This window comes from Corythoichthys intestinalis, chromosome 2 (genome assembly GCF_030265065.1).
Source record: "Corythoichthys intestinalis isolate RoL2023-P3 chromosome 2, ASM3026506v1, whole genome shotgun sequence".
Lineage (NCBI taxonomy): Eukaryota > Metazoa > Chordata > Actinopteri > Syngnathiformes > Syngnathidae > Corythoichthys > Corythoichthys intestinalis.
Genome location: NC_080396.1, coordinates 2,935,868 through 2,949,012, shown reverse-complemented (window position 1 = coordinate 2,949,012; position 13,145 = coordinate 2,935,868).

Below are 13,145 nucleotides of genomic sequence, written 5' to 3'. Positions count from 1 at the left end.
TATTCTTCTATTTATTGGTGCTAAAATTCGGGTGCGTGTTCTACACGGGTGCGCCTTATATTCTGGAAATTACGGTAATTTGTGGTTGATGTTGACGAGCATGAGCTGTTGGAAAGTAGCACAAGACTGTACATCTCTAGAAAAGATTTTGTCTTGAGTTGAGTAACCAAGTTTATCGTAATCATGAACTGAGTTGGAAGGAATCCAAACTCTGCCTAAATAGGAATTTTATAACAGAAGCAAATCCGAACTCTGTGTTATCTTGCATGAAATGCATCCCGAGTTGAAGATCCGCAGATACATCATTCCTAATTTCAGCATAATGAATTAGATCTTTGAGCTTTTATGAGCGTCAGCAAAATTCAGAGTATCAGACTCAGGAGTTCAAAAGATTAAAATTTGCCACCATCGGCAGATAATGGAAGTAGAAGGAGATTTTAAATGAGGGCTATGAAAAAGCAAGACGGAAAGAAAGGACTGCCATCCATAATTCCTAACATCAGCTCCGACCGCGTCATAGGTATCGATTTCCTCAGAGTCATACTATCATTCGGGTCGCCGCGTTCTCCTTTCTCAAGTTATAGGCACTTCAAAACTGTACCAAGTGCTGTTATACAAGCACTAAAATGTGTGTCGGACAAGTGCAGCCTCGATGTTTCTTGGTTGCACGCTCCCTCCCATGGACTAAGTGAAAATGATGCTCTGCGGTGCTGAGACATCTCTTTTCAAAGGCCCATGAGATGCCACAGCACAGCTGCTAATGCTGGAAAAAGATGTTTTATTGAAAGCGGGATGATTATGAACCGCATTGTGTGTGGCCATTAGCGAGCAACGGTTCACCTGGGAGACGACGCTTCAGACACAGCATACTTTCTAATTTTGGCGCAAGGGCCCCGAGTGAAGTCTCCTCTCATTCGGCAACAGGACATCTGTTAATAACGCTGCCAGCATATTAAGCATGGATTTCAGCTTCCGTTTGGATTGTGATGAAGTACTGTACAGCTATGCAGTTTTAGATTTCAGCCACGTTAGGGCATGGCCAAATGAATACGTCCACGCACACAAAGGCCCGGAGCTGTGTGAAAATTGCACGGTTCGTACATATGAGTATGATCCAATCACACATTTTATACAGTGGGGCAAATAAGTATTTAGTCATCCACCAATTGGAATCAATGTGGAAAAACCCTGGAAAATCACATGGTTTCATTTTTAAATAACATATATATATATATATATATATATATATTTTTTTTTTTTTTTTTTTTTTTTTTAATTGGCTAAAGCCTTACAATCCCTCTCCCTACGACTATAAATATCGTGGGAAGCAATGTGGGGAAGCAAGGTAGTAATTGATCTTTTTCTTAAGACCCAATGTTATTTCCCAACGCAGAGGAGATATATCAATTACTAGCACTAAGCACAGTGATGGTTCCACTTCCCATCATGCATTTGGGCATGGCTACAGTATCATTTACTGAAAGCTCAACAAATACACTAGATGGCAATATTTAGTCACAATATACAAAGTCACATTTATACTTTACTTACAAGTCTTTCTATCCGTAGATCCCTCTCACAGAGAGAATGTTAATAATGTAAATGCCATCTTGAGGATTTATTGTCATAATTAACAAATACAGTACTTATGTACTGTATGTTGAATGCATATATTCGTCCGAGTTTTTTTCATTTTTTTCTTAATGCATTGCCAAAATGTATGTGACCGGGAAAAATTATCGGGAATGATTTGAATTCAATCGGGAGCAAAAAAAAAGCAATTGGATTGGGAAATATCGGGATCGGCAGACACTCAAACTAAAACGATCGGATCGGGAGCAATAAAACATGATCGGAACAACCCTACTCCTGTCCACAATCTCAGTCAGTCACACTCCAAACTTCACTATGGGCAAGACCAAAGAGCTGTCGAAGGACACCAGAGACAAAATTGTCGACCTGCATCAGGCTGGGAAGACTGAATCTGCAATAGGTAAAACGCTTGGTGTAAAGAAATCAACAGTGGGAGCAATTATTAGAAAGTGGAAGACATACAAGACCACTCATAATCTCCCTCGATCTGGGGCTCCATGCAAGATCTCACCCTGTGGCGTCAAAACGATAACAGGAACGGTGAGCAAAAATCCTAGAACCACACGGGGAGACCTAGTGAAGGATCTACAGAGAGCTGGGACCACAGTAACAAAGGCTACTATCAGTAACACAATGCGTCGCCAGGGACTCAAATCCTGCACTGCCAGACATGTCCACCTGCTGAAGAAAGTACAAGTCCAGTCCGTTTGCGGTTCGCTAGAGAGCATTTGGATGATACAGAAGAGGACTGGGAGAATGTGTTATGGTCAGATGAAACCAAAATATAGCTTTTTGGTAGAAACACAGGTTCTCTTGTTTGGAGGAAAAATAATACTGAATTGCACCATACCCACTGTGAAGCATGGGGGTGGAGACATCATGCTTTGGGGCTGTTTTTTTCTGCAAAGGGACCAGGACGACTGATCTGTGTAAAGGAAAGAATGAATAGGGCCATGTATTGAGAGATTTTGAGTGAAAATCTCCTTCCATCAGCAAGGGCATTGATGGTGAGACGTGGCTGGGTCTTTCAGCATGACAATGATCCCAAACACACAGCAATGGCAACAAAGGAGTGGCTTCTTAAGAAGCATTTCAATGTCCTGGAGTGGCCTGGCCAGTCTCCAGATCTCAACCCCATAGAAAATCTGTGGAGGGAGTTGAAAGACCGTGTTGCCCAACGACAGCCCCAAAACATCACTGCACTAGAGGAGATCTGCATGGAGGAATGGGCCAAAATACCAGCAACAGTGTGTGAAAAGCTTGTGAAGAGTTACAGAAAACGTTTGGCCTCCGTTATTGCCAACAAAGGGTACATTACAAAGTATTGAGATGAATTTTTGGTATTGACCAAATACTTATTTTCCACCATGATTTGCAAGTCAATTCTTTAAAAATCAAACAATTTGATTTTCTGGGTTTTTTTTCCACATTCTGTCAAACCCATGTTGACAATTACAGACCTCTCTAACATTTTCAAGAGGGAGAACTTGCACAATTAGTGGTTGACTAAATACTTTTTTGCCCCACTGTGTCACGATTTCCAACACTGCATAGCGCTGGTGTTGGCAATTCAGAGCTGTTTGAACCAGTTTTATACTTCCCTTTTTTACATTTTTAGCTGCTGACACTATCTCGAGATGTGCGATACCTTAGATATAGAGGGCATGCGGAAAACATTCCAAGATGTGCACCCTGCCAGTTCCTGAAGGGTGAAGTAATGCGCGTGTGCGTTAATCTCTGCCGATTCAGGCCGCTTGTGCCAGTTTTCCACTGTGCCAATGTGTAATACCGAAGACATTCTGAGCCATCAAACGGTCGCCTGCCATGACGGAATTCTCTCTCCCACTCACACATGCACACTCACTTGGAAAAAGACAAGACCACATACAACTTGATTTAAAAGCTTCTGCTCATTTCTGGCAAAAGCCAAAAAAAGATTAGCAACATCCAGCAGTGAAAACCGGTTGTGCACGGTTTCTCTGCTTGACATCCTCTTTCGGTTGCATACACTTACAGTTAATGAGCATGTAGGGAATACATTTCTCACTCGTGTGCAGCTGAGATGAGAATCCCTTTGGAGTCACTAAAAAATGCACACCATCCCGTATAGCCACTTAGAAGATACCAGAGCTTCTTTCTTTTAGTTTTACAAACACAAACTATTCTCCAAAGACTGTCCTTGAAATGTTATGATGCCGTTTTGGTCCTGACTATTTCCCACTCAAAGATACCACCAGGAAAGTGGAGTCATCTTTGTTTTGATTGCTGCTATTAAGGTGGATGTTATGTGTAATCAAGGGAAGAGGAAGCCAATTACTTAATCGTATTACATTAAGAGGATAACAATACAAGTGATGCCTTGAAAGGTGAGGAACGCAACTGACATGCTGAGGGAATCTGACCTTTTAGCCAGATTGCCGGAATCACGCAAGCCAAACCGCCGAACCCGCGCTGGATCAGCTCCAAAGACCCGGGCCGGCGAAAAACCAACAACCAGGCCAAAAGGCCAAACTCGTACTAACTTTACTGACTCCATTTTGAAAGCTGAAAGAAGGCTTCGAAACACAAGTTGACAATTTCTTCAGGCCTACAGCGATCAAACAGCAAATAGGTCCCCGACAGAGAGGCAATTCTGGGTCAAGTTTTAGTATTAAGTATTACCAATTAAATTGCAAAACTTTTTTTACAATGAAAGAGAAAAGTCATAACTTAAGAGGATATGGAGACTTCTTAATAGGGGTGTGACAATGTATCGAAATTGTGATATATCGTGATACTTTGCATCCCAAAAGGTTATCGATACGCTCATGCCAAGAATCGAGATATAGTTTTGAAAAGGTATCAATGTTTAAAAAAAAAAAAAAAAAAAGAAGGAAAGGATAAGTTGCTACCAAAATCTTACTACATAATAGTGTTTCAGTTAACTCAATGGCATGGCATTTACAGGTCACTTTCTGTTCATTTTAGGGCATTTACAGATAACTTCCTTTTGAGTTTGAGTCACTGCCTATTCGTTTGTGGGATTCCCGGCTCACTTCCTGTTCTGTAACCCAAAATCAACAGGAAGTACCCATAAAATACCCCCAAATCAACAGGTAGTGACTGAAAATCAACAGGTAATGACCAAAATGGCCCAAAATCACCTCCTTGCCTGGCATTAATTGGCTGCCACTGATGTCTATAGAAGTGGGAGGGGCCTGTTTGAAGTGGGAGGGGTTAATTTGCTGCCACCCTCCCAGTTCAAATGGACTGGACATAAACTTACAGCAGAAGGATGAATATAGCTTGTTTTTTCTGTTTATTAGTTTTTTTGTAGTATGATTTCCTGACCAATGTATTGATAATCGCTGTATTTCTATATCGTGAGATCATAGTTATCGTGAGCGTCATATCGGAAATCGTATCGTATCGTGGGGTACCAAGAGGTTCCCACCCCTACTGCTTAATACCAAAAATTCGAACAACTCGTAAAAGTTTTTGTGTGTGGAGTGAAACTTTGGAATAATCTGGGAATGCATCACAAACTATCTACAGATTTAAAAGGTTATACAAACTTATGGTCTGGTCACAGTATACTGATATAAGGTCTTAATTACATCAATAAACTGTCTTGGTATGAGTGCTGGTTGTTTCTTACCATTGCTGGTATATTGTCCGTGACCGTTGTTGGTATAGTTATTGTTGCCGTTTATAATTTGTTGTCCTGTGTGTGTGGCCTTTACCATTGTTGGTATGGTTTTACTTTCATTTACCATGTTGGTATGAAATTGTTTTTTGGTTTGGGTGTTACCTGTGGTCATCACAAGGGACAAAATTTGTTACAAAAATGTATATGTGCAAAACTGTTTGGACTGATTTTTTTGGTGGCCTACATTTTTGGAAGGAAGTAGCAAGAAATTTTTGTTCTTAATTAGATGAGAATAGGGGTGGGATTAAATAAATGTTCTTCTTCCCACTCCTTTTCAGGCATGTAGTTGATGTTGCAATGTTACTTAGCTTTGCTGCTTTGTTACATGATTATATGAGCTGTATATATTTGTTGCCTTGACAAGGAATAATGGCCTGGAATAAACGAACGAAATGGGAAAAAAACGTTTTAGCAAAACAACGAGCACATTGGATGTCTCCAAGAAGCGACAGTTGTTAGCTAAACGGTCTTTTTGAAGTCTGCGGTACGGTGGGGTGGACAAGGGTGTTGGGTGTTGTTTCTGTTGCTGATTTGGGTGGTCAAGTTCGTGTGTCACCATTCGTTGCTGGGTCATGGTTACTGAGGCAACTGAGGTGGGAGGTTCGGTGCGCCTGACCGTCTGCGAGGCGCCGAGTTATCAAACAGAGTTCATTTTGTTTTCGGGTGGTGTGGTAGTACAGGCCGTCCCACCATTTGTTCGGGACTGTCCAGAAGAGCTGATTGCGGGATTTGGTGTTACAGACGTGGGCTTGTAGATGTCTTGCCTATCACCTGGTACTCAGCGTCAATCTTGCGCGTTGGGCTTCCGTGGTCAGAAGGCATCATGTATCGCTTATGCCCCATGTCCAATATATTCTGTTTTGTCTTCCTTAAACTATGATATAAATGCGATTTATTTTATATTGGGTACGTTGAAGTAACACTAAAACCGTAAATACGAGAAAAAAATACTATTCCTTGATTACCAAATCCAACAGGAAATCGGATATTTTGGATTGAATGTGAACAATTATGCAATTTTAGTTGATTTACAGGGAGCACTTTTGAGACATAGATGCCTAGGGAGTTAGTTGGATACTCCTTAAATTGGGTGAGACTGTTCATGAGACATATGAGTGTTATCAAAATGTTGAGTTTTCATTCATGGGCCTGACCTGGGCTGGATGCCAAAGTTGGCTTTTTTTTGTTGTTGTTGAGCAAATTCAGTAAATGACCAGTAACTTCCTTCCTTCCTTCAGTCTTTTTCATATCTGGCATGTATGAGAGGTATCCCAGCCTGAACACAACTGCATTGAAATTTTACCCATTAGGCCTAGCGCCCCCTGTTGGCAACAGGAAACACTTTTTTTTTTTTTTTTATTAGACAGGCTCATAACCTGCCAGATATACAACATATCTGCACTAAACTTCCCATGCTTGATGAGGGCCGTACTCTGAATGGTCCTGTAGGGGTCATTTGCATCGACCCTACAGCGCCAACTAGTGGAAACAGAAAGTTACTCATTTTAAACATACATGTCCAGTTTCTTTCAGGTTGGTCAGTGTAGTTCTCTTTCTGTTGCCATGACGACCCTTTGTTCGCCATTAACGGTTTAGGAAGTACAGTTGTGGTCAAAAGTTTACATACACTTGTGAAGAACATTATGTCATGGCTCTCTTGAGTTTCCACTTATTTCTACAACTCTGATTTTTCTCTGATAGAGCAGGGGTTTTCAACCCAGTCCTCAAGGCACACTGTGGGTCCTGGTTTTTGTTCCAGCCGATCCAGCAGAGACAGTTGAACCAATGAGGCTTCTGCTAAAACAAGCCACACCTGACTGCAATCAACTGATTGCACTTGTAAAACACCAGATTGGGGAAAAAGTGTTGTCATCTTGTTTGGTAAGAATGAAATCCTGCACCCACAGTGTGCCTTAGTGGAATAGGTTGGGGACCCCTGTGATAGAGTGATTGGAACAGATACTTCTTTGTCACATAAAACATTCATGAAGTCTTTTATGACTTTATTAAGGGGTTAACAGAAAAAGTGATCAAATCTGCTGGGTCAAAAATATACATACAGCAACACGAATTAGCAATTTTGACAATTTTGGATCTGAAAATGTGAATCATTGACTTGAACAAGTCAGGAAAGTCACTTGGAACCATTTCAAAGCAGCTGCAAATCCCAAGAGCAACAGTGCAAACAATTGTTTGTAAGTATAAAGTGCATGGCACTGTTTTGTCACTGCCACGATCAGGAAGAAAACGTAAACTATCACCTGCTGCTGAGAGAAAATTGGTCAGGAGGGTGAAGATTCAACCGAGAATCACCAAAAAGCAGATCTGCCAAGAATTAGAAGCTGCCGGAACACAGGTGTCAGTGTTCACAGTCAAGCGTGTTTTGCATCTCCATGGACTGAGAGGCTGCCGTGCAAGAAGGAAGCTCTTGCTCCAAAAGCGGCACCTTAAGGCTCGACTGAAGTTTGCTGCTGATCACATGGACAAAGATAAAACTTTCTGGATGAAAGTTCTGTGGTCAGACGAAACAAAAATCAAGTTGTTTGGCCACAATGCCCAGCAATATGTTTGGAGGAGAAAAGGTGAAGCCTTTAACCCCAAGTACACCATGCCTACCGTCAAGCACAGTGTTGGTAGTATGATGCTGTGGGGCTGTTTTGCTGCCAATGGAACTGGTGCTTTACAGAGAGTAAATGGGATAATGAAGAAGGAGGATTACCTTCAAATTCTTCAAGATAACCTAACGTCATCAGCCCGAAGATTGGGTCTTGGGCGCAGTTGGGTGTTCCAACAGGACAATGACCCCAAACACACATCAAAAGTGGTAATGGAATGGCTAAATCAGGCTAGAATTAAGGTTTTCGAATGCCCTTCCCAAAACTCCATTGAGAAATTGTGGACAATGCTGAAGGAAACAAGTCCATGTCAGAAAGCCATCAAATTTAACTGAACTGCACCAATTCTGTCAAGAGGAGTGGTCAAAGATTCAACCAGAAGCTTGCCAGAAGCTTGTGGATGGCTACCAAAAGCGCCTAATTGAAGTGAAAATGGCCAAGGGACAGGTTACCAAATATTAGCGCTGCTGTATGTATATTTTTGACCCAGCAGATTTGATCACTTTTTTCTGTTCACCCATAATAAAGTCATAAAAGAACCAGACTTCATGAATGTTTTTTGTGACAAAGAAGTATCTGTTCCAATCACTCTATCAGAGTGGTAGAAATAACTGGAAACTCAAGAGAGCCATGACATTAGGTTCTTCACAAGTGTATGTAAACTTTTGACCACAACTGTAGATTTCTTCAGGGACGTTTACAGCTACGAAATTTGGCACACATGGTTGAATTGGCCCAATTAGAAGATTCATTTTGGTTTTGAATGAAAGCATGGCTGCACAGCTGAGTAGTGCCTTCTTTTTTGTAGGACTTTTTTATAGGACCTTCAATATGTTTTTTTCACCTACAGTGCTGGCCGAAAACATTGGCACCCCTGCAATTCTGTCAGGATAATGCTCAATTTCTCCCAGAAAATGACTGCAATTACATATGTTTTGGTAGTAATATCTTCATTTATTTTGCTTGCAATGAAAAAACACAAAAGACGATGGAAAAAAATGAAATCATTATCATTTTACACTAAACTCCAAAAACAGGCTGGACAAATGTATTGGCACCCTCAACCTAATACTTGGTAGCACAACCTTTAGACAAAATAACTGCGAACAACTGCCAACTTCCCATATTCATCATTGATTTTTTTACAATGTTCTGCTAGAATTTTAGACCATTCTTCTTTGGCCAACTGCTCCAGGTCTCTGAAATTTGAAGGTTGCCATTTTCAGATCTCGCCACAGGTATTCTATGAGATTCAGGTCTTGCCACTTTAGAAGTCTCCAGTGCTTTACCTCAAACAATTTTTTAGTGATTTTTGAAGTGTGCTTTGGGTCATTGTCCTGCTGGAAGAACCATGACCTATGAGGAGACCCAGCTTTCACACACTTTTCACATTTCTCACATGATGCTGCAAAATTTGTTGGTAGTCTTCAGACTTCATAATGCCAAGCACACGGTCAAGGAGTCCAGTGCCAGAGGAAGCAAAGCAACCCCAAAACTTTGGGGAACCTCCGGCATGTTTGACTGTGGGGATTGTGTTCTTTTCTTTGAAGGCCTCATTTTTTATCCTGTAAAGTACCCTCGGACTGCAGGACAGCTTGAACTTGTTTGGATGTTAGTCGAGGTTCTTTATCTACCATCCGAACAATCTTTCGTTGAAATCTCTCGGAAAATTTTTCTTTTCCGTCCACATCTAGGGAGGTTAGTGCTTGACACTTATTAATGACACTGCGCACGGTAGACACAGGAACATTCAGGTCTTTGGAGATGGACTTGTAGCCTTGAGATTGCCCATGCTTCCTCGCAATTTTGCTTCTCCTCAGACAGTTCTTTGGTCTCCTTTCTTTTCTCCATCCTCAATGTGGTACACACAAGGACAGAGGTTGAGTCAACTTTAATCCATTTTAACTGGCTGCCACAACCTGTTATGGGCCACAGGTAAATGACAGGTGCTGTTAATTACTAAGGTTGTAACCGTACATGTATTTGTATTGAACAGTTTCGGTACGTGGTGCTCGGTTCGGAACGGAGGCGTACCGAACGAGTTTCTGACGCAATGTGGCCCTAACTTTTCAAGGCTGTGAATCGATCGGGTTACAGTTTCTTTGTGCAGATTATATTTACTCCGTCTTCACTACTATATTGAGGACCTACACGGTAGGACAGTATAACCCAGAAAGTCAACGACGCGACAACGTGGCCGCCGCGAGAACGCAGTGAAACGCGGGTGTTAAAGTCAATCAGCCAATGCACACCAGTCGCAGTGTGGCCGCGTCTTAGACGCCTCCCAGAAGCGGCTCAACATGACGCGTGCGAAAAGAAGGGCAGAGTTTATTTGACGCGAGACGCGACCCTCCTGCGTCAATACTACTACCGGTAGCAAGGATCGGGCAGACCGGAAGTCACTTGTGTAAAAATACGGTGGACCCGATCGATTTTCGAACTAATATCGAATCGTAACCCACTTTTTGAGTCCATCAGATCTCTTGAGTGGTAGATCGGGGCACAGTTGACTTGTCTTTGTTGATTTACTGCTGTCTTCTCTGCTATAATAATAACCAACCCGTGTTCAATACAAAGCCCTCCTACCACAACAAAACAAGTAGGAACTAAAGTTGTACAACATAAAATATACAATATAAATGAATACTACATCACATTTGTAAAATACAAACACATAATAAAAAAATAATAGCCTATTTAAATGAAATAAATTGAAATGAGTTAAAACACCTGTAATTAAATTATAAGAATAATACACAGATCCTGCTTACACAATTAAATGTATTAATTTCTGTGTGGCGCGTTAACTTGAGAAGATCCACCAATAAAACTTTTGAAAATCGTTCATAAGGGGGGAAAAAATTGTCAGGGAGGGCGTGGGCAGGCTGGTTGTGTGGACCCAAAAGCAGAGAAACAAAAATGCAAGGCAGGAGGCAGTGAACTCAAAAAACGTTTTAATAATAACTAACAAAAATCACAAAGTACAAACAAAAGGACTATGGATCAATAAAACTTACTTAAACGGATGGACAGGTATGCGAGGGCTTGGACGGGTCTTGACTTTGGCAAAGACAGACACAGACAATGACGCAACAAGGAGTGACAAGAAACTGGGTCATTATATACACACATGCAGACAAGGGGTAACGAGACGAGGAACAGCTGGGTAACACAGGTGGATGCAGATTGCAGGATACACTGGGAGAACACACACAGGTGAGAGCAATGGGCAATCACAGGGACAAGTCACACTAGGAGAAAACAAACACAAAACCTAACAAAAATGATTCATTGAGGAATTTCATTTGTAAAATACATGTTAAAATCTTTGTCATTGGGATTGCTTTTCTCTTTAGCACAGGACTTCTTTTTTCTTCTTTCTTTCTTTCAGAAAGCTGACCAATACGCGGGGTCCGAAAGGCAAATTGTTGTTGGATTATCTTTAAATACCCGCTACGTTTTGAGCAGAATTCTAGCTTTGTATAGGCTAATGTTCCTATTGTTGAAAGCACAAAGGTGTGGAATAAACAACGAGGACATTTATATTTTGCATTTTGTTTTCTTACAGTACCGAAAATAAACCGAACCGTAACCTCAAAACCAAGGTACGTACTGAACCGAGATTTTTGTGTACCATTACACCCCTATTAATTACACAAATTAATATTTTTCACAAAAAAAAAATAATAATAATTCAAAGGGTGCCAATACTTTTGTCAGGCCCATTTTTGGAGTTTTGTGTAAACTGATAATGATTTTTTTCCCCCTATAAGCTTAAGTGTTTTTTTTTTCATTGTAAGCAAAGTGAATGCAGATATTACTACCAAAGCATTTGTAATTGCAATCATTTTCTGGGAAAAATTGAGCATTATCTGACAGAATTGCAGGGGTGCAAATACTTTTGGCCAGCACTGTAGGTGTTCGAATGTATTTCTCATCACAAAAAAAGTGGCGAGTTTCGAGCACAAGTTAGTTTCTCATGAGAGGATGAGAGGGGAACGATCTGTCACCACTTTGAGCTGCGTGCCGTCCAATTTGCGCCAAACTGCGAGGGCCTGTTCAGTCCTGCTTGCAGGCCTAGTTGTTTTTTGTAAATTTGGCAACAGTATTTATGAAGGGTTTGACGTAGGTTTTTCGGCTGTGGAACAAATTAATTGAATTATAATGTATTCTTATGGGCAAAAATCCCGCTTGACATAAGACCATTTCGACTGACAAACCAGGTCCTGGAACGGATTAAATTCAAATTTAGTGTTCTCAGTTGGATATAAACGGAATGGGGTCAGGGTTAAAGCAAGACTTTTACCCAGATTCCCAACTCAACCTCAACCTCCATGCTTTGAGCTTGTCTTGGAAGAACTGCAAAGTCATCCAAGGCATTTCCAACAATTACCGTAATTTCCCGACTATAACGCGCACTTTTTTTCCCCAAAATCAACTTGTAAAATCATGGTGCGCATTATAAACGGGTACATGGATGGAAACAGAAACATATATACAGTGCCCTCCATAATTATTGGCATCCATGAAAAAGATGTGTTTTTTAGCTTCTAATAATTTTTTTAAATTATTCAAATAATATGGGACCTTAATGGAAAAAAGAGAAAAATCCAACCTTCAATACAAGTGCATTCATTCAGTGGGGAAAAAATCCCACATAAAGAAAAAATTATTTGATATCAAATAATGTGTGTCACAATTTTTGGCATACTTTGTACAACCCCCTTTTGCCAACAAAACAAGGTCTGAGGACTGAGATGGCCATAGGAGGAGCTTGATTTTGTGTCTGGTGAACCATTTCTGTGTAGATTTGGCCATATGTTTCGGGTCATTGTCTTGCTGAAAGACCCAGTGGCGACCCATCTTCAGCTTTCCGGCAAAGGGCAACAGATTTTGATTCAAAATGTCCTGGTATTTCAAAGCATTCATGATGCCATGCACCCTGACAAGGTTCCCAGGGCCTTCGGAAACGAAACAGCCCCACAGAATCACTGACCCACCCCCATACTTCACAGTGGGTATGAGGTGCTTTTCAGCATGCGCATCTTTCGTGGCACGCTAGACCCACTTAGAGTGTTTGTTGCCAAAAAGCTCAATCTTGGTCTCATCTGACCAAAGCACACGGTCCCAGTTGAAGCCTGGGACCGTGTGTATTTTTGTTGGACCAAGTTCAATCTTGGTTTTTTCCATTAAGGTCCCATATTATTTGAATTAAAAATATATATATTAGAAGCTAAAAAAACACATCT